We start from the raw sequence: 20,410 nt of genomic DNA, 5'->3' as shown, positions 1-20,410 counted from the left end.
CTGTCTGCCTCGAGAACGTTTCCTCTTGCTGTACCATTAGAACTGAATTAGACGATAACTATGTAGGTCGATTGCTCTTATCACTCACAATTAGTTCCGAACTCATTGCGGAAGTCAATCAATATAGAAAGTTTATTTCTAAAATAATAAAGAATATATTTAATGAATTATATTAAATATTCAACGTGTATTTAACATCTATATGAGTATATAACGAATACGAATATTTGAATAAATGAAAAGTAAAAATAAATATGACAAAAATTCAGAGCTGGCGTATAAAATTACCTTCGGCGAAGTCAGTTAAATAACAAATGATTTTACTAAAAAAATATAAATGGTTCTGTTCTTTTCCTAAATGACGCAGTAAGAATATAATTTGTCACAACTTCAAATAGCGCCCCGTTGGCGTCTGGTACAGCATTCATTATAAGTATTCATATTAGAGGATGTATGTTCTCTGCTTTAAAGTGGTTGTAGTGGCATGCACAAAGCACCCCTTTGAAAGAAGAGCCGCTTTCACGCCAGCTCTCGATAAGCCCTCAGCGCTGCACTGAGTTCTACGCCATACTTCCTCAATCAAATGCTGCAGTAAAAAAATATGTGCCTACCCAATATTAGACTTAGATGTTTTCTAAGCTTCAATGTAGTTTTATAGTCGCCTAGTCGATGAGGGTGCATAGGGGATTGAAACTTGTATAGTAAGTACCACGCGTATAAAAATGCAGTTTGATTAGCGGATTTTATTTACTTTGACAACACTTCTTTTTTTTATGTAATAAAAATGGCGGACCGGCAAATGGGCCACCCGATGTTAAGTGGTCACTACCGCCATTATAAACATTGATGCTGTGAGAAATATTAACCATCCATTACTTCCACAATGCGCTACCAATCTTGGGAACTAATATGTTATATCCCTTGTTACACTGGCTCACTCACCCTTTAAGCCGGAACACAACAATACCAAGTATTGCTGCTTGGCGGCAGAAAATCTGATGAGTGGGTGGTACATACCCATACGGGTTTGTACAAGGCCCTACCACCAAGTATACACAATTATTTACAAAATAGAATGCGGGAATATAAGTTGTGCTCATATTAAATAAAGTATTGTGACCTCTCTGGAATTTTCTATGTCCGTATAATGAAAAAAGTCGAGTTTACGACATGCATTGTGTGTTACTCTTGAGTAGGGAGACGCTGATAACGCAGCCATGGCTCGCTTCTTACATCTTCAGCGATCGAGAGCTTCATTAGTGCTTGCCTCTAATGATGTCTACCGTTCTCAAGTTCTTACTAGCCACAAGGATATAAAATGTTCTCGCATATACATATTGGAATTTGTTTACGATCAAATAAATACTAATACAATGTTGTGTACGACCGTCTATTGTTACTGTCTTTACATAAATCTAGGTTCATATAGTGAAGATAATTAACGTTCTCTTCGTTCTTTCACTGATTAAAATATTGTTTATGCAAAATAATGATAACTAAATAAAATATTTTTTAATGAAATTAATACTAAATAGCTAAGCGTTAACGTAAAATTAGCATTTTATTTCAATTGTAATCGAAAATAATAGCATACATAACATAAATGTAATTTTTCGCAGATATGTAAGCTTAAGTCCACAGAGACATTCAAATGTGTAAATCGTGTTTTATTAAATGTAAGTGAATTATATCATTTGTGTGTATGTCACGAGAGTAATAAGCTTTAGTACAGGAGTTTGTAGGATAGGGCTGCGTGTAGATGTATCGCGCGATGCATTGTATCGCCAGGGCTGCCACAAAGCAGAGCACTCAGTATGAGTGCCGCGGCGGGCGCGTGCTGCCTTTGTTTTATTTCACCCATACTCCTCCGCTTTGGAAACTTTTAAAGGGGACTTCAAATTGCGTTTCCTGCTTTAACTAATGCGGTTCAAGTATATTAGTCGTTATCTATATCTCGGTAGCAAAATCTACCGATGTTATATATAACATTAGCTATTTCTTAGTTTTAAAAAAAATATATTTATATAAATAAAAAAATACAGGAACAAAAAATATACATTTATTTTTACTCCGCGATTTTGGTTGAAAATCGTGGCGCCATGCATGTTAATTACATTGTATATTGTCATTATAATCCTAGGCTTATTTCTTGGTACAGTAAGGTAGGCACTGTTTATGCGGAAATGAGTGCAGTGAGGCGGAAGTGCAAAACGCCCCCTGGCGCACCCCCGGGCGTCGACCTCCAAGTGATGCCGAGCTTATACGCATACTGACAACCTGAATAGCGTCTTCTCAACACAGACGGGCTATGCAAAAACTTGCCAAAGATCAATTAGCACCAGAATAGCCAACATTAAGCCTAGATTACCCCAAGATCTTCGCCCAAAATCATCACCTGTTGCTTCAATATCGTGAAAAGGATTCGTGATAAAGTATGTGATACATTTAATAAAAAAATAAATATTTTAAGAGGACGTAACGTTAAGATTAAATGTTTTAAATTTTAATGGTCTTTAAAGGGATCTTTTCTTATTATGAAAGATTTGTAAATTGAAATAAAACTAGTTTTTAACGGATTAATATACGCGATTAAATCCGTTAAAAACTAGTTTTATTTCAATGTGTAATAATCGCGAAAATCTAAGACAACATTAGATTTGTAAATGCTAGTGATTTACAAAAAAAAAAAAAATATATTTGTATAATAAATAATTAGAATAAATAAACGTTTTTTTAAAGATCGGTTCTTGTTTTCGATAAATTGTATTACAGTTAAGATTGGACATATACTACATATAGTTTTTTTTGTATTATTCCATCAGACATCATTTATTTATCAAGCGACCTAAATCGGTAAAAAAATTCAAGTTCTACTGAAATTCGACTAGTTTTTAAATTGAACAAAACTTTGTCAATTAAGTAGTTGGAATTCCAAGTTTCGTTGTTGGTTTAGTCTGGTTGAAGTAAGTAGGGTTAAGATTTACGAGCTGTGGCTAAATTGGATTTCGAGCGATTGTTTAATACTTAAAATATTTTATGTTTGTAAAGACAATCGCTTTCAATAGTAGGTATTCAATTAAAATAAGAATTTTCTCAAGCATAATAAATCATTCTTGAATTTTCATTTAATACATATGTTATTTAAAGGTTATGCTATTACTGGTTCGAAAAGTTTCTTTATCCCAAAAATAACCGGCAGGAATATCTAATAGTGAATATGCTATTTTTAATTAATTGATTTACTTAATGGTAACAGGTTTATTTTTGCATAAATAATAAACTTCGCTTCTTTCATTTAAAATTTTGTTAGGATTTTTGTAGGCGATTGACTAATAAGATTTTATTGGTTTTCTAAAGGCGAAGAAAAGAGCCGAGGACATGCCAATAAGCATGGCGACTGTAACAACACCTAGCTTAAAAAACTGCCGCAAGCAATTTCGTCCTTTAAGAGTGTGCTATAAGGTTGACATTCCAAATAAGCACTTACTATTATCAGCTCGGCTGCAGCAGCTTAAAGCAATTTTGAGATTCAATATTGAACTTTCTAACTCTTGGGAGCGACGTTTCCCTTTCAAATAAATCAACTACCGGATTACTTGCCCAATTCTACGAGGTTTATGGGCTCTTAAATATTATTGACTTCTGATATTTACACAACTCCAATTAGTATTGATTTTGGTCGATTAAACAAAACGATATTTACAATTTGTTTTATGTAATTTAAAATAATAAATAAAACGTGACCCTTAAATTTGGTTATAATTCATTCGTAGCATTAACATACAGAACATAACAGTATTAGTGACAGTTGTTCGTAAGTTTAAACACATCAGAGGACTAATATTTATTTTTTATTTCATATAATTTAAACACCAGTTTGATATAAAGTATAAATAGCTGTAAACCAAAGTTAGACTCGGATTGGAGGTGTTAATTAGGTAAGCAATTAGCTGAGATCTAAATTTTCGCTTCGTCGCTCGCTACAAGGCAGGACGGAACACTCGTCAAGAAATTATGGCGGCCAAGCGATCTTCAAAAAGCTTTTCGCGATTTCCATTAATTTTAACAGCGATTCCTGTACATAAAGATATAAAATATTTTAATGATATTTATAATCACTATTTAAATCTCGTTTTAAATCAACGACGTACTTTCATTAATTTATGCTTTGTAATGTGTCTCATTTGGGTTTCGACGTGAACATATTTATGGTCAGTACCGTTGAGGGAGAGTTTAATTTTCGCCCTAAATCATTAGCAGTGTCATTGAAATTGTTTATGCGGAGCCGTGAAGGGTGCACGAATAATGCAAATTTTGTGTTGTATCACGGTGATATTTTAAATTCAAATTGTAGTCCAATTTCTCAGTAAAATTAACGTTTTCGTGCTAGTGTGGCTCGCATGCCAATGTGATTAGCGTTTGCGTCCCTTATTGCTCTTTGGTGTACTAATTAATGGGTAATTCAGTTGGGTAATGATATCATTTCGTTGATTGTGGAATATCGCTGAAACATTACTCGCTATCGCATATCAATTCCAGGTCGATTGGGACATGGTTAAAATACTAATATTATAAATGCGAAAGTGAGATTGTTTATTCGTTAAGTTTTTACATCTTAACTATATAACAGATTTTCATGAAATTTAGCATATAGGTTATCAGAACCTAATGCACTCCCTCACGGTTGTCTTAGTGTACTGTTAATAGAAAAGTAAAATGTAAAAACCTGATACCCCTGTTGAAATACCTGTTTATTCAGCAGTGGTTATTAAGAAAAAGGTTTAGAGCGGACACGCTTCTGGTATATAGAAATGTCAGTAGTACTGGCTGAGGTAGAAGGGTAAGATACACTTTTTCATCCACTGGGCAATCTCTGTGCCATCATTGAATGTATTTCACGAATGAGTTTTTAATTTCTTTTAAAATCGTTGGTTTTGTCATTAAAATACTTGTGTTCAGGCGAATATATATTTAGTTACAATTTATTATCTTTTTCAATATAAGTTTTGCTCACCACAATATTGCTATTTTACGATACTACCTTAACGAATTTCACGACACTATATATTTAATCTGTGCCCAATTGATACAATATAAAGCCATAAATATTAAATAAAATTGAAAAGCAACAGAAATTTTGGGGTTGTCAAAAATTAAATTCGAGGCCACTCGAAAAGGAAGCAGATCTGTACACGGACCGTCAATCATTAAAAGTTTTTTTAAATATAACTAGTAGTTTTACTTGTTTTTGCTGAAACTTGTTTGCTGTTTACGAGCGATTCCCAAAAACACGTTTATTTTAAGCGGTAAATATGCAGAAGAATGCAAAACCATTGTTAATTAAATTACTACAGTAACATTGGTGTTTTGGAATCCTGTCGCCTCACTATCGATCTCAAGCCGTCGCCAGACGACGCGCCAATGAAAAACTATGCTTTTTGTTCGCACAAGTTTTGCATCATCGCATTCGTATATATTAACTGTTTAACTTGCATTTATGCACTGACTTTCCTCTGCATTGAAATAATTGTCAAAAAGTAATATGCAGGAAAATGTGATATAGATAGCCGTCAGATTTTTGTGACTTATTATGGTACTAGCTGTACCCCGCGGTTTTGCTCCCGTTTCTATATTTTAAATGAACAAATATGTGCGTAATCTTTAAGTTGTTATATATTTTGATAGACATAGATATTAAAATATAATAGCAGTTGTTTTGTAATCATAAATATTTTAACTGATATTTAGATAAAAAAACCTGATTTAATTTAGATTACATTATAATAATTCTATTCCAACAACAAAGCTAACGAAACAAAACGAACCTTTATTTTTATTTGTTAATATAGATAAATAAAAATGAACAAACACAATTTTCTCCTCATAAATAAATACACGAAAAATAAAATTAAAGTTAAAATATCCGCTTTTATTTTTTATAGGCTGTATATAAAAGTTATTCTATAAAAACGTCGTTCTGTGGAATTCATGCATTAATAAAGACCTTAATTACGGGGTAAACATTTTTTAATGGTGGAAAGTATGGCTCTTAATAAGGGGTGGTTAATAATATACACACACATACGTTTAGCCTTAACACGAATAATTTTTAATTTTAAATATATATGGAACAATATTTCTAAAACATTTAGTTTTAATTTATTAAATACGATTATTTTGTATGAATTAAATAAACATATATATGCATACAATTATATAAAACATATACACAAAATAATAAATATATTTATTAAAAAGTTATGTTTAATTATTAATGAGACAGTAATGTTTTTTTTTAATCGCCTTGAAAATATGAGGATTTCGAGGAGGAGGAGGGATACAATTATCCACAATAAAAGTATTCCGTTGGTTTACTCGAGATACCAATACCATTTATTACATCATCAAAATAAATCGTCGTTTAGAAGCCTAGAGTAAACTAAATTTTATTTAGTATTTGATTTTCAGTTATTAATAAAGTACCCTAAATTTTATTTATTCAATCAGTTGGTTTTCATGATTGAATAACATACTTTAAAATATAAAGATATTTATTATTCGTACATGACAAGTTATATTGACAAAAAATGTGTAGGGAGTAATATGTATCGCCTTAAATTTTATTTATTCTCCCGCATGCTAAAATATAACACTATTCCGGTTACTTTAGTTACGGAATCTTCTATCCCGGTCTCTTGGACTATAAGTAAGATATCAAAAATAGTGGCTGCTGACAATTTTATTAAGTAAATACGTAAGTAAGTTTTGACTTACTACTTACATGATAAAGTTACGAGTATTTCAATTATAATATTTCACGATATTACTTTTACTGTTCTGAATCTAATAATACAAGTTGAAGGTATGTTGTCATAACAAGATATTACGTAGGGTTGTACTGTCGAGAGGGGTTGCATCAAATCTTCCGCTGGCGTACCTGTCACGAGCAAACTTGTTACCAAACGCCAAATATAATTTTAACACATTGAATTATTTTAACGTCATGTTTGCTTGTTGATTGTGTTGTGTTTTTAAAACATCGGTGCTAGTCGATAGTGATTAAGTTATTTTGTTAATTATATTTATTGAGTATTCTAAATTATATTTTCCGAGAATTATGTTAGTAAAGTTCCAAAATGATAAATAGATTTAATTAAAGTAAATTAAACAACAGTAAATGTTCAACGGCTGGGCATTGGCTTATTTTGTTTTAAAGGCTTAAATTTACTCATGACCGCGTTAACACAAATGATCGACGAAAACTCAGCAAGTCTTTTCCACATTCGAATTCTAATTAAAATAAACGTGTTGCATTCAAATTACTTTAGAATATTTTTCTATTCAGTTCCAACAGAAACATACTAATTAATATACCCTCAAAGTAAAATATATAAAAGAGGTTAAAATCCATACATAGGTCGTTTGGTCAATAAAAAGCGCTCAGTATGCGGTCTCAGTAACTGCAGTTGGTTTTATTGTTTGGTTAAAATGAGCCAGACGAGTTTCCCGTTAAAGATTTCATTTATTTAGAAACGCGGGGAACTTTAAAAAACAATAAGCGTGAATTAATAAATGATATCGTCGCCCTTGTTCTGCAATTGCCATGGCCGAGGGCGTCGCGTACCTAGCTAGGGTGAGTGGTAAATATTAGGCAAGCGTTCCTCGACAGTGCGCGGAGACGCGCCGGATGCTGCGGCATTACTAGCGTGATTTATACGTCTGGCGTCGTATGTACTCGGGCTCCGTTAAATCCCCTAACTGAATGGCGCAGTGTCCAAACTTCATTGAACCGCTTTTTCTATAGAATCCGAACAAAGTGTTAAAGGTCGTAAATACAGATCAGATCATATTATAGGGTGAAAGTCAAGATTATTCTCTTACGATGATTTCTGATTTGAAAGGGTGGCTGTTGATTTATGAATACGATAAAAGGTTACATATCAAATCAAGCATTCAAAAAAAATCTTTAGAATGGAAATATTTGGAACATTTGTGAGGATGATATTAAGTATTCAAGATTAATTCAGTTATACGTTTGTATGATAATTACATCATCAATGCCGGTCGTGTCTTGTTGATATATATTTTAAATATAACAAATATATTTTTAAATAATCACGTACGTTTAAAAACTCACCCTAACAAATGTTTTCAACCCCATCACAGTTGCGGTCCTGCGATTCCCGGTAGCGCTCACCGCTCTTTAAAAAGCGTTGTACAAAATTTGATCGTACCCTACGATATGGGGTATATCTGCAGTTAATTATCTGTGTGAGGGGATGTTAGGGGGAAGACGTCGCGAACGCCAATTTCTCCCCTAGTTACTAGTTAGAACGAAGATTCGTACAGCTATCTAAACGTTGAGCCCTCGTAATTAGTTTTAATTAAACTCAATGGGGACGCTAAATCAATATTATAGATATATTAGTTATAAATATGGAAGTATTTAACGTTTTTCACTTTTATAGGATAGCATCTATATATATTAAGGTATGCGATACTCTTCAATCTTAATCAATATCCATATTTTTAAAAATGTTTATTTGGTGATTGTAATTACTGATTTTATATTTTTGCTCACAGCATAAATGCTTAGGTTGCCTGTAAGATGCAGTAAGGTCACTTGCTGCTTCTTTTTAACAAAATAGTGTTTATTGTGTACTATGGCGATTTGTGCATTTAATAGCAGTAAAGTTAAAAAATCTAGTAAAAATTTCTTATTTTTTGAGACTAACATTCATGATGAAGACTATTCAAATCCTTAAGTAAACATGGGTACTATCTTTATAACTGTTACAAATTTGTCGAGAAGTAGATATTTCATTTACAATACCATAATTTAAAATACCCGTTTAAATTAAACATACCATTCTACAAAGAACAATTACTTTTCTATAGTGACGTATTTGCAATCAGAAATTTATTAAACGCAACTGGCACAAAATCCGAGTCGATGAAGCAGGCCTACAGCCACGAGACTGTTACAGTAATAGAGAATTATTGAATTTATATAGTCAGCAATAATCCTGAAATTTTTATTGTGATGCTGCGTCAATATCAGAAACATCAAAAATAACGTAAATCAAAACAAACAAAAAGGCATGGAAACCATGACTGATTTGATTTTGATAATAGTAAATTAAGAAATACTTTCAATCCTAAAAAAACCTTTAAATAAATTTATCAATAAAGAAGCGGCATATATTTAAAAATCGGCGTTGAATACGATCCTGGTACAAATTGACAAGTTGAAAGAGTCAGAGAAGGGGTGAGGCTTTTATACTAGAAATACTAATAGTGATGTTAACCATTACGCTGAGTGAGGGCGAGGAGGCGACGTCATGAGCAGTTCAAAGAATACCCTGCATGCGACAAGAGCAATTCCTGTTTAAAACGGACAAATTAGATTAATCACACTCGCTTTGACGACCAGGTGCTAATGGAAACAAGTTACGACCTGTAAAACTCAACGATGACATGCAGTGTGCTCCAACGTAAACTGCTATAGTGGGTACTTTTGTATTCAACTACAATTAAATTCAAAATGTTATTGTGAAAGATTGAGCTTTACAAGTCTTGTATCGATTCAAGTGTTTTATGAATTTTTATTTGCGAGTGCCGCCTTATTTTGTATGATTTAATAAAATTTGTAATATATTTATATACCTCGTAACTTTATACAATCAATTGATTTTTGTGTATCATCATCAACATCATCAACAGCCTGTAATTTTCCCACTGCTGGGCTAAGGCCTCCTCTCCTTTTTGAGGAGAAGGTTTGGAGCAAATTCCACCACGCTGCTCCAATGCGGGTAGGTGGATACACATGTGGCAGAATTTCGTTGAAATTAGATGCTGGTTTTCTCATGATGTTTTCCTTCACCCCCGAGCACGAGATGAATAATAAACACAAATTAAGCAAATGAAAATTCAGTGGTGCTTGGTTTGAACCCGAAATCATCGGTTAAGATGCACGCGTTCTAACCACTGGGCCATCTCGGCTCTTATTTTTGTGTATATGTTTTACTTATATATTTGTACAAAAATGTAACTGTTTAAAATATTAATCGGATACCTTTTTCCATAATAAGCGGACGTAGTTTGAACAATATACATTGTTGTTTTTTAAATTAGGAATGTTTTTGTGTCATAGCTCTGTAATGCCTTAATAAGTAATTATGATAAAATATGCATATCGTTGTCATTTAAGAATCAATTTACACCAACACGACTACATAAGGCAATGCACAATATTTACGCATGTAAATGTGGGAGGAGTTTGACGGATATATTTGTGTATATATTCAATCATATGTGTTTTTGGAAAGACTTCTTTCAATGCAGTGATTTTACTATAATTTTAAATTTACTATGTCACTCCTACATAGGAGTTCCGTTTGCTTCTACGGACCATTAAAGTTATAAATAGCTAAACAAGCGTTTTCCTTGTCTCGTTTGATACAAATTTTATAAGTTAACAAAAAAAAACAAATTGGTATGGGTCTTTCTGTTGGAGGTTCGTTATGCTTCTTAAATGTATAAAAACCTTTTTTTTGTTCAAAGAAAATTGCTATTTATTATGTGACAGATAAAAGGAGATAGGAGTCGAGAAGAAATCAAAATAAACTCTATTCAAGTACGAAGCCCAAGGCCTTTTATAAGCACTTTTGAATCATCATTTTACAAGATGTTGATGAAACGTCTACGTTAAGAATTTAAGATACGGTTAAAGCGGACAAGTATGGACGACGAGTGTTTATGAGTGTTGGCAAGCACAGGTACGTTCTCTATTCTCTCACACTCATAATCAGAAGATTCAGAAAACAACCGAGCCCACCACCAGCGGCTTTATGAGCTTTCCGAGCTGATACTTTCGACGATTCCGAGATTTTTGACAGACCCAGATAATATAATATGTAAGTTGTATATTTTATTTCTCCTAACAATAAACGATTTATATCGGTTGTATTTGTTACACAGTATTTTGTACTGTTCTTTCAAATGTCTAAAATTTGGTGTCAGAAAAGGATGTCTAACTATTAGGAAGGCCGTATTTACATGTTTAAGAACCAACTAACTTTAAAGAGATATTTGTCAAATTTATCAACAGCATATTGATAAAATGTTGTAATAAGCAGACAATTTTTGATTTATAAAACCTTTTTTCGCTCTCAAGATTTAAACAAATTTATACGTAATTCACAAGAAAATTGTGGTAGAAATTAAAATGGTCGTACGTCATTTGTATTCGTAAAAGTACATTCAACTTTCTATTTGAATGTAGAACGATTTTTTTTTCTTTTAACCATCTCCAGTAAATAGCACAATGATCGTGTAAAACTAAGCTAAATTGAAAAACTAACACTCTCTTTGTGTAATTAAAAAAATGGCACATTTCTATTTCAAAAAATGAAAAATACTCTGTTTTATTTAACGTTACACGGCTTTTCATGACACATAGCAGTTGACTAATATGAAAGTTTTCAAAGAAATGTTAGGGTACATTTCATGTTGAGTTCAGTCGTTGTTAGGTCGACGACACTGAAACATTCACGTAGGCTTTGTTGTGAGGCCCGCTCTCAATCATAATGCTATGGCAAGAGGTAAACGAAAAAGATTACGGTTATTACCATATGCAGCACAAGAAAAATATGCAAAACAAATATACTTTGCGTTTAAAATTGAAATTTGTGAATTGTTTTCATATTTAATAATTGATTAATTAATAAATAGACTGATGATAATATAATTACAGAACAATTATAATCTATTTTAGTTGATGTATTAAAACGAATAAAGTTTGGTATATTTGGATAAAATTTGAATTTTATAATGAGCAATTAAGTTGGTACAAAAATTCAGTTCAGTTCAATTGTTTGGTTCAGATTTAAAATTATATTACAAGTTTTGAGGCAAACGTACTAACAAATTAAGTCAAGATAAAGATTTTAGAAACAATGTCAATTCTACTGATCGATATAAACAAAAATGAACAGATTTAAAAGAATAAGTTTTTTAAAGTTATTACTTAAATCCTCGCTATGTCGTGACATGTACAATAAGCTTACAATCTAACAATATCTAGTCTGAGAGTGCTGCAATAAACGAGAGGGAAGGCTTCACTCGAGTGTCAGCTCGTTAGGGAGGGAGCTTAAATTATTCCACAAGTCTATGGGCACTTTTACATGCGTAACTTGGTTAAATGTTACATGTGTTAAAAACTTAACAATATCGTCACCGTTATTATAAATCCGACTTTAATTTTATATAAAAATTAGCAAAGTCTTGTCATTGATCTTAATATAATAAAAATATTTGGTTTATAATGAATATAATTTTTTATATATAATTAAATTGCCGTAAAAGTCATGAATATGTGATTAATGCAAGTTTTATCGTGTCTATTAAAATAGTGACGTTACTACTTAATAGACGTCGTGTGTAATATATTATTAATTGTATAAAGTTAATGAATACTACATTATCGGATGTTAATTCGTTAATTAAACCCGTAGAGATACACACGGCAAATACACTGCGAATTAGGAAATGAAGTCTCTTAAATCTATATTATCTATTATTGTTCTTGAAACTGAATTTGAGGGAAATTACCAATATGGGATAACCAAATTTAACCATTTAGAGTTATTATACAAAGTAGACGTTATAAAAGAGTTTCATTGTTGATTTTATTAAATTTCGAAATTTTACTAAATACTAGCCAGCGACTTCGTGCGCGTTTGAATTTAACAAATAAGTTATTGTTGTAGCCTTAGTTACTCCTTATTACATCAGCTATCTGCCAGTGAATGTCCCATCAAAATTGGTCCAGAGATTAGCCGGGACAAACAGACAGACAGACAAAAATGAAAAAAAGACGTTATTTTAAAGGTGTATACTTAATATTATAAGCATTTAGTGAAAAGCCGTTATTTTAATTTTACAAACAGACACTCCGATTTGATTATATGTATAAGATGGTACTTATAAATAATCCGTAGTACAAAGTCGGTTTCGCTGATTGTTATTGTATGATAACGTTTAGACTTGAAACGTTTTACGTTAGGTAGACAGGCATTCAGCAAGAATTTTCTCCCGAACTTTCCCCGATGTCTGCGGCTAAGTCTGGCGCGTGAGGGTGTGGGTGGCGTTGGCTTCACTTTCGTTCGTCGCAAACAGCGTCGTCAGTTGACCTTTCTTGTTATAAAATTTTCTCAATCGATTTTTATTTCTGCCTTTTGTTTTAAATTTAAGTAAGCCCTTTGAAGTTGATTTTATATCATCTTATTAAAATATTCTCTCGTATACACACTACGTACTTTTTATTTTATATTGGAGCTCTTTTACTTTACATAGTCTCGATTCCAAAAAAATTCGAACTTAGGTTATAAGAAAATATTTTCGTAAATAATAAAAATACAACTGCAAAAGCATAGAAAAATAATACCTTTAATCTACCAGGCTGCTTTGCTCATGCTAATAAATTGATAAATAAGGCTTTTACCTGATGAAAGATTATAGAAGATACGAAAGCGTATTCATTGATCTTCTTTCGGTATCAGTAATAACTTAATTGTATTTAAATAACCCATATAGTGGAAATATTTAGGGTCTTGCCGGTTGTTTGCGAGATAATCTGCATTCCGAACCTGTGGCAGCTTTACATTTAATTTTAATTTAATATAGCAAGCCATAGCTTTTATTAGCCTATTTGAATAACAAATATTTTTATTTGCAAAACTACATTGCACAGTAGAGTAATTCTGTAAGGAAAAACTCGAAAGTCTACGCAAAACACGAACGTGAAATTTCATGAAATGGTATGCGAAATTGACTATAATAATTATGAAATTTATAGGATACACGCATCAAAATATTGTACCATCGTAAGCCGGTGGTCACATTTCACGAGTGAGATACCAAGTAAATTCTTATAAGAGCGCATTGTTGGACATATACATTATGTAAACGTATATTTCACAGAAATTCTTTAACACGTGTCGATTCAAATCGCTGTTCCACTATATGCATACATATAGAAGGCAAAGTCCTAACTGAGTGGCTATCAACGCACAGCTTCAAATATAATATATAGAGAATTGAGGACGATTTTGAGACTTTTTATTTAATGGGGTGCGATCTTTTTGGATTTGGTGGGAATGCGTTTTTTAGAAAAACGAGTCACGGTATTCACGGATCAAATTCGCTTCATATAGTATAGTAAGTACTATTTGTAAATAAACCGCATAAAAATTTAAATATTAAATATAGAAGACAAACATAATGGTCACTATTTTCCTGTAAAAGTTATTACTGTGATTTATTCATAAAATAAACATTACTTTTAATGAGAATATAATAATATATCGTATTACAATATTTGTATTGTATATGAATATGAATTACATATATAGTAGTATGTTTATGTATTAATTATAGGAAATCCCGTTATTTCAACAAATACCCTAGAATTTCGATGTTAGGATCAAAAGTCATTCACAAAACTAATTCACTTTCCAATCGCACATACGAATCGTTTGTTGTATCCCAGAGCTCTTTAACCTTTGTGTCAGCGGTAATAAAGGTTTTGCAGGTAATATAATGGTAGCTGGTCAGCGTCAAGCTCACATCGTTCCATTATGAAAATTGACAAGTAAAGGGTCGAAGAACCCAGACTCAGCTTATTTTAAATCGCTAATATCCATATAGATAGAAATAGCGTTCAAACATCGTTTTTAATGGCGTTGCCAAAATAGAAGCACTATTTTTAATTAATTTGATATTTTATTAGGTAGATCTGCGATAACGCTACGATCATTCATATATGTAAATCTGCTTTTAACATATATAACGCTTCTTATAAAGTATAACTATATAAAGTGTGTAAACTATTTAAATCTTTTTTTTTTAAGTGAAGTTACATGTTAAGAGCAATATGTACTTATGTTTGAGTGAAACTATGACGCTAAAAAAATATTTGTACTAAGTTGTACTGAGATTTTATCGCAATAAATCTCCTCTTGTGATGAAAACGTGTCAGGAGTAGTGAATAAAGTTATATGTATATTGCACAATCATTTTTATTTAAATTAATTCTGTTCACAGATTTTATCCTTGTTTCTTAACCGTAACGTTTTAATTTTGCACGCCTACTCATTTGTCTTTCTTGCACGTCTTAGAATATTTGGTTGAGCAATTTGTGCAATAATCTACAAAAATAAATCGTTTCATTACCATTATTCTCTTTGGTGCGGTTAAATATCATACGTAAATTAAATATGTTTCTTTCATAAAGTAAAAGTAATTTGTGTTAATACTATCTTTACTCATATATTGCTACAACACATTTTCTGATTGAGGAAGCAGATACTAAATCATAACACACCCTAAAATGAATAGGGAGGGTTCAGAGGGTTGCCTCTTTTTACCAAATACGAGATTTCGTTATTTTATATATAAAATGTCTCTGCTAACGTCGCTGCATTACTATTGACGATATATAATAAATGTTCAATTTGTACTGTAGGTATTATAATATACAGTAATCAAATAAAAAAGGGTCGGACACTCAAGAATAATTAACATAAAAAGTTAGCAGATGTAAATTATATTTAAAATTATCATTAATATATTAGTATAAGTCTCTAAGTATCGGAGTCGAGTCCTTTTTCTTTAATATATAATTTTTATTATTCTATTGATAATGTATTGTACTGATGCTTTCTGACTGTATGAACTAGACTATTGGAGATTAAAGAGTCGAATTTGTATTTATGGAATGAATAGATACATTACGTGAAGAGGGTTACATCTGAGATCCTAAACAAATTGACCAGCCTTCGGATTAGATCTCGATGCCCTTTTCTTTTGCCAGTAAACAGATTTCAACTTACGTACTCTCATTTTATACAGCTATTTACAATTTGTATTTATCCTTATAAAATAAGATTTTTTAAAACCTCGAATGACGTTAACCTGCCCGCGTAAAACAATTTAATTATAGCCATCGGTTCAACAGTATATGAGATGATGTACAACAGCTTGATTTTAGTAAAATATATGTTACAACTTAGCGAATAGTACAAAATCTTTGCTATAAAATATGTGATATTTAGTCAAACGTTATCGAAATCCATTATACACGTATCATTATATCCTTAATATTATAAAACAAAATTGGTTTTCGTGTAAGTAATCGCCGGAACTAAAAGTCGGATTCTGAAATAAATTCCACTGGTCGAAATCTACATTATTCCTGACTGCTATATGGTATAAAATGTACGTATGTAATATCAATTTCTTTATTAAAAAATTGCACACGTACGAAGCCGGGGCGGATCGCTTGTATGTTTAAAATCTATCACTTTTAAAAGTTACTAAGTTTGGATGAATGTATATTAAATTTGAATGAATGACTTGGTAACATCCTTATTAAAGAAATCATATAAAAATCATGTCAATTTATAACTGTTTGAATTTGCCATCAGACATCGGAAATTACTCCATAGCCTACATGCCATCGCCGAAATTGAAGGAGACCCGAATCGTGATTCCCGAACTGAAGACTTTACCTTCAATTTATATGTAGATATTCGAAAAATTTTATCTTTTGAATCAAGTAAGAAGATAAAATAAAATATGAATATTAAAATGACAAGGTTTCGCTTGAAATTGAAATTATTCACTTTATCCCTCTGAGACCATCGATTCCTTCGAGACGAATTCTATTGGGACCGACTATGAATAAATGATGTTATTAAGTAGAATTTAATTCAATGAAGGTCTTATAATGTCAAATATATTTTACATACATATACTAAAGTTTGTTGTACCTACACATTTAGGTGTCAGTTTTCGTTTGGTTTCTAAGAAAATAGTAGTTCATTTCATAGTTACTTGTAATATTTTATAAAATAAGCTCTTGAATTGTATCCGGCACATGAGTTACCTCACGTTTTTCTTCACCGCTGAGCACGTTACGAATTATGAACACAGATTAAACTCATGAAAATGCGATTACAATTCACTGAATCCTCTAAGCAGTTACGTTAATAAAGAAAACGACTTTTCTTTAAATTTTCGTAATTTAACATACCAGAACCATAAAGTAAATAAATATATACAAAATATTCGATTTGTAAATTCTAACGCGGATAAGCCTCAAGAAACGTCTGAAATGTTTCCTTAATTTTTACAGCTTATAGGTATTATGTTGTTGTTGTTATAAAAGTATTTTCAGTAATTCCCTTTCTAATATAAGTTAGTCTCATCCGTAATTCGTTTGTTAGGTTAGAACAACACAATATTGAGTCCTAAGCAAATTGTTTAAACGAGCCCGCTGCGAGCATTGTTTACATTTATCGTGAAATTACGAACATTGTATAAGAACGTTTTTTGGATCTCTAAAAGTTGTATAAAAGTTTTTTTTATCTATTTCCTTACTAAGCATTATGAAAGACCGTATTTAATTCATTATTATTTTAAGAAAACGTATAATGTCGTGCTAATTTCATTTTTCGCCCGCGCTCTTCTCATTGTATTTTGATGGTACCTACTAAGTTTATATCAAAAACATTCATGGGCTTGAATAACATACCAAACGGCACAGGAACTCAACGGAACGATGGAGGAACAAGCAAAAAAAACATTTGTACATTATAAGATTAGCAACTAGCATAATTTTGTGTTGACAATTGAAGCAATAGTTTTAGCTATATTCTATTACAACCGTAAGAGGATATAAAGCTAAATAAAAAAACATTTGACGTCGAATTGACGCGATATCATTGGTCCAAAGCTTGAATTAATAATATAATGTACGATATCGTTTCGCAAAAATGGCGTTTCGAACGACGAAGCTGTTATAGGAACTTTGGAAGTAAAATTAAGGGGATATATGTAGGTGAGTGAAACAGTGTTGCATGAACAAAGGTGTATTAATCAAGATCCGTTAGTAGTGTACAATATAGCTGATCTATTAGCAAATTACATGAAATACGTAAATATAAGGTTTAATTATCATGATTTCTTCTATTGGAATATATTATATATATTTTAATATTAATAGAATATATCCGTTTTTATGTTTTTTTATTGAATTGTGTATGTGTATTGCCAGGATTGTGATAAATAAGTTATTTTTTTGTCGTGTCCCTATAGTATTCAGCAAACAATAAAAGTATTTAATATTATTTTTGTACTTTCGTATTGTATGTTTTTATTGTGTTTCGTGCGTTGTACATACAACATGTAGTAGAATTAGGAGAAGTCTACACATTTAGCTTGCACTGAAATGTAAGTAAGCTAGCGGCTGATGTTAATGGGTGTAAATACTGGTATATACATAATTATGCCAGCATGCCGCTGCGTGCATCCGACTGGCTTGAGATAAAATTATTCTAAAGCACATTCGCGTCAAATTTTTTATGAAAGCTAAAGGAAACCATCAACATTTTATATTCCTTTTAAATTAAAAAAAATACGTGTAAATTATGGATTAACGGAATAATAAATTAGAGTAAATTTATTTTTATGGATATTAAGTTGTTACGATCAAGCTCTTTAATTAAAATCCATATGAAATTTAATTTAAGATTGTCTGACGGACAAAGGTCTGACGAATTAAGGTTAAGACATTATATTAAGATGATTTTATTTGTTTGTATATGTATAGAATATACATTTTTTGATGTACACAAATAATAATTATCGTATAATAAATCGCAGAGTTCAAAGCCATAATTCACTCAACAACTAAAGTAAATTTTGATATAAATTTGTACATAGTTTTAAGACCTAAAATCAGAGACTTATATCATAATTACATGCAACCGACAACTTTGTATATGCTTTTTAGTTGAATATTTAATCTATACAAAGCAACGACTTAAGCGTGTCACATTTTTTGCAGAATTTACCCTGTGTATCTTATTAAACAGCGTGAAGAAAATAACAATAAAATCCTTCTAAAATTCAGATTATTTGGTTATAGGGATTTCGGTCATCAGATATTCTACCGCGAATCAACAATACTTAGTATTGTTGTGTTCTAGTTGAAAGTGCGAGTGAGCCAGTGCAACTACAGGCACAAGGGACATAGCATGTTACCTCCCAAGGTTAATGGCGCATTTGCGCTGTAAGGAATTGTTAATATTTCTTATAGAGTTTGCTCACTTGCCCGTCCAACAAAGTATATTGTACCTATATTATATACAAAAATTGATCATACAAAAACTGTGCACGTATCTAATATATGTAAAATATAAAGTTAATGGATCACTTTTCAAATAGCCCTTGTAAAGGTTTATCTTTTTAACGTCCCATGACTTTAATGGTACGGTAATATAAAGGTACCGTGGCTTTGATGGTACGGTTATGGGTTCATGGGTAATGCCCGAGACAACTTTTACGGGACACTGACCAACTTCTAAAACATTAACAATTATTTCTTTTTCGTGTTCTTTTTCTTATAGGTACAAGTCGATTTTGAAACCATAAGGGCTTAGAGCAATACGGCAATGCCGAATACAGTTTCTGAATTTCTGCACAATAAGCTTAATAAAATACATTTAATGTTACGCATGTAATGAATTTTGTCTGATTAAAATAGCAAATGATAGGATAAATGTCGACATAAAATCACGGTATTTAATTATTCAATGTAAGTCCGAAGATTCCGATTCATAATACTATAAGCTCCGTGACATTCAGTAGAATTGCCGTGGAATTAGTAACGGATAATTTTACTTTACTATACATATATATGTATACCTAAAGTTATGTCCTCTGAAAATATGTTTATGATAAGTATATATATTTTTTATAATTTCATAGGTCTGTTTGATTCATTTCTAATTTCAGTCCAATTATAAAAAGATTTAAGTTTTAATTTGAATGAACTGATCAATGTGTTTATATTCGGAGGCATTCATAATCTACATATAATATAATAAACTATATTTGCTACCGACTTTGTTTGTAAGGATTTAAAACTTATTTGTAAGGGTTGTTTTTTTAATGGATGTCGTTCTTTCAAACTGCCTTTGTTTTACTTGGTGGTAGGTCTTTATGCAAGATCGTCTGGGTAGGTACCACTCCCTCATCATATATTCTACCGCCAAGCAGCAATACTTCGTATTGTTGCGTTACGGTTCCGGGACCGGATTGTGTTTAGGTTAGTACAGTGAGTGAGCCAGTGTAACTACAGGCACAAGGGACATATTAACTTAGTTCTCAAGGTTTATAACGCATAGGAAATAAGGAATTATTTAAATTTCTTATGGAGTCAATATCTAAGGACAGTGGTATTTATTTACCATTAGTTGGCCCTTCTTAAGAATAAATAATAATACTAATAAAATAATCCACTATTATCAGAATAATGTGATGTGATATGATAGTGTGTTTATTT

General features: G+C 31.6%; 1 protein-coding gene across 2 annotated transcripts in view; it reads right to left on the bottom strand.

Annotated features, from left to right (window-relative positions):
* The window catches only part of LOC125076882, a 128,899-nt gene that overhangs the window by 32,031 nt on the left and 76,458 nt on the right, over positions 1 to 20,410 (bottom strand). The gene's annotated exons all lie outside the window — the stretch shown is intronic.

The sequence above is a fragment of the Vanessa atalanta genome, chromosome 3 (genome assembly GCF_905147765.1).
Source record: "Vanessa atalanta chromosome 3, ilVanAtal1.2, whole genome shotgun sequence".
NCBI lineage: Eukaryota > Metazoa > Arthropoda > Insecta > Lepidoptera > Nymphalidae > Vanessa > Vanessa atalanta.
The sequence above is the reverse complement of the archived record's forward strand: the minus strand, read 5'-3'. Positions and strand labels throughout refer to the sequence as shown.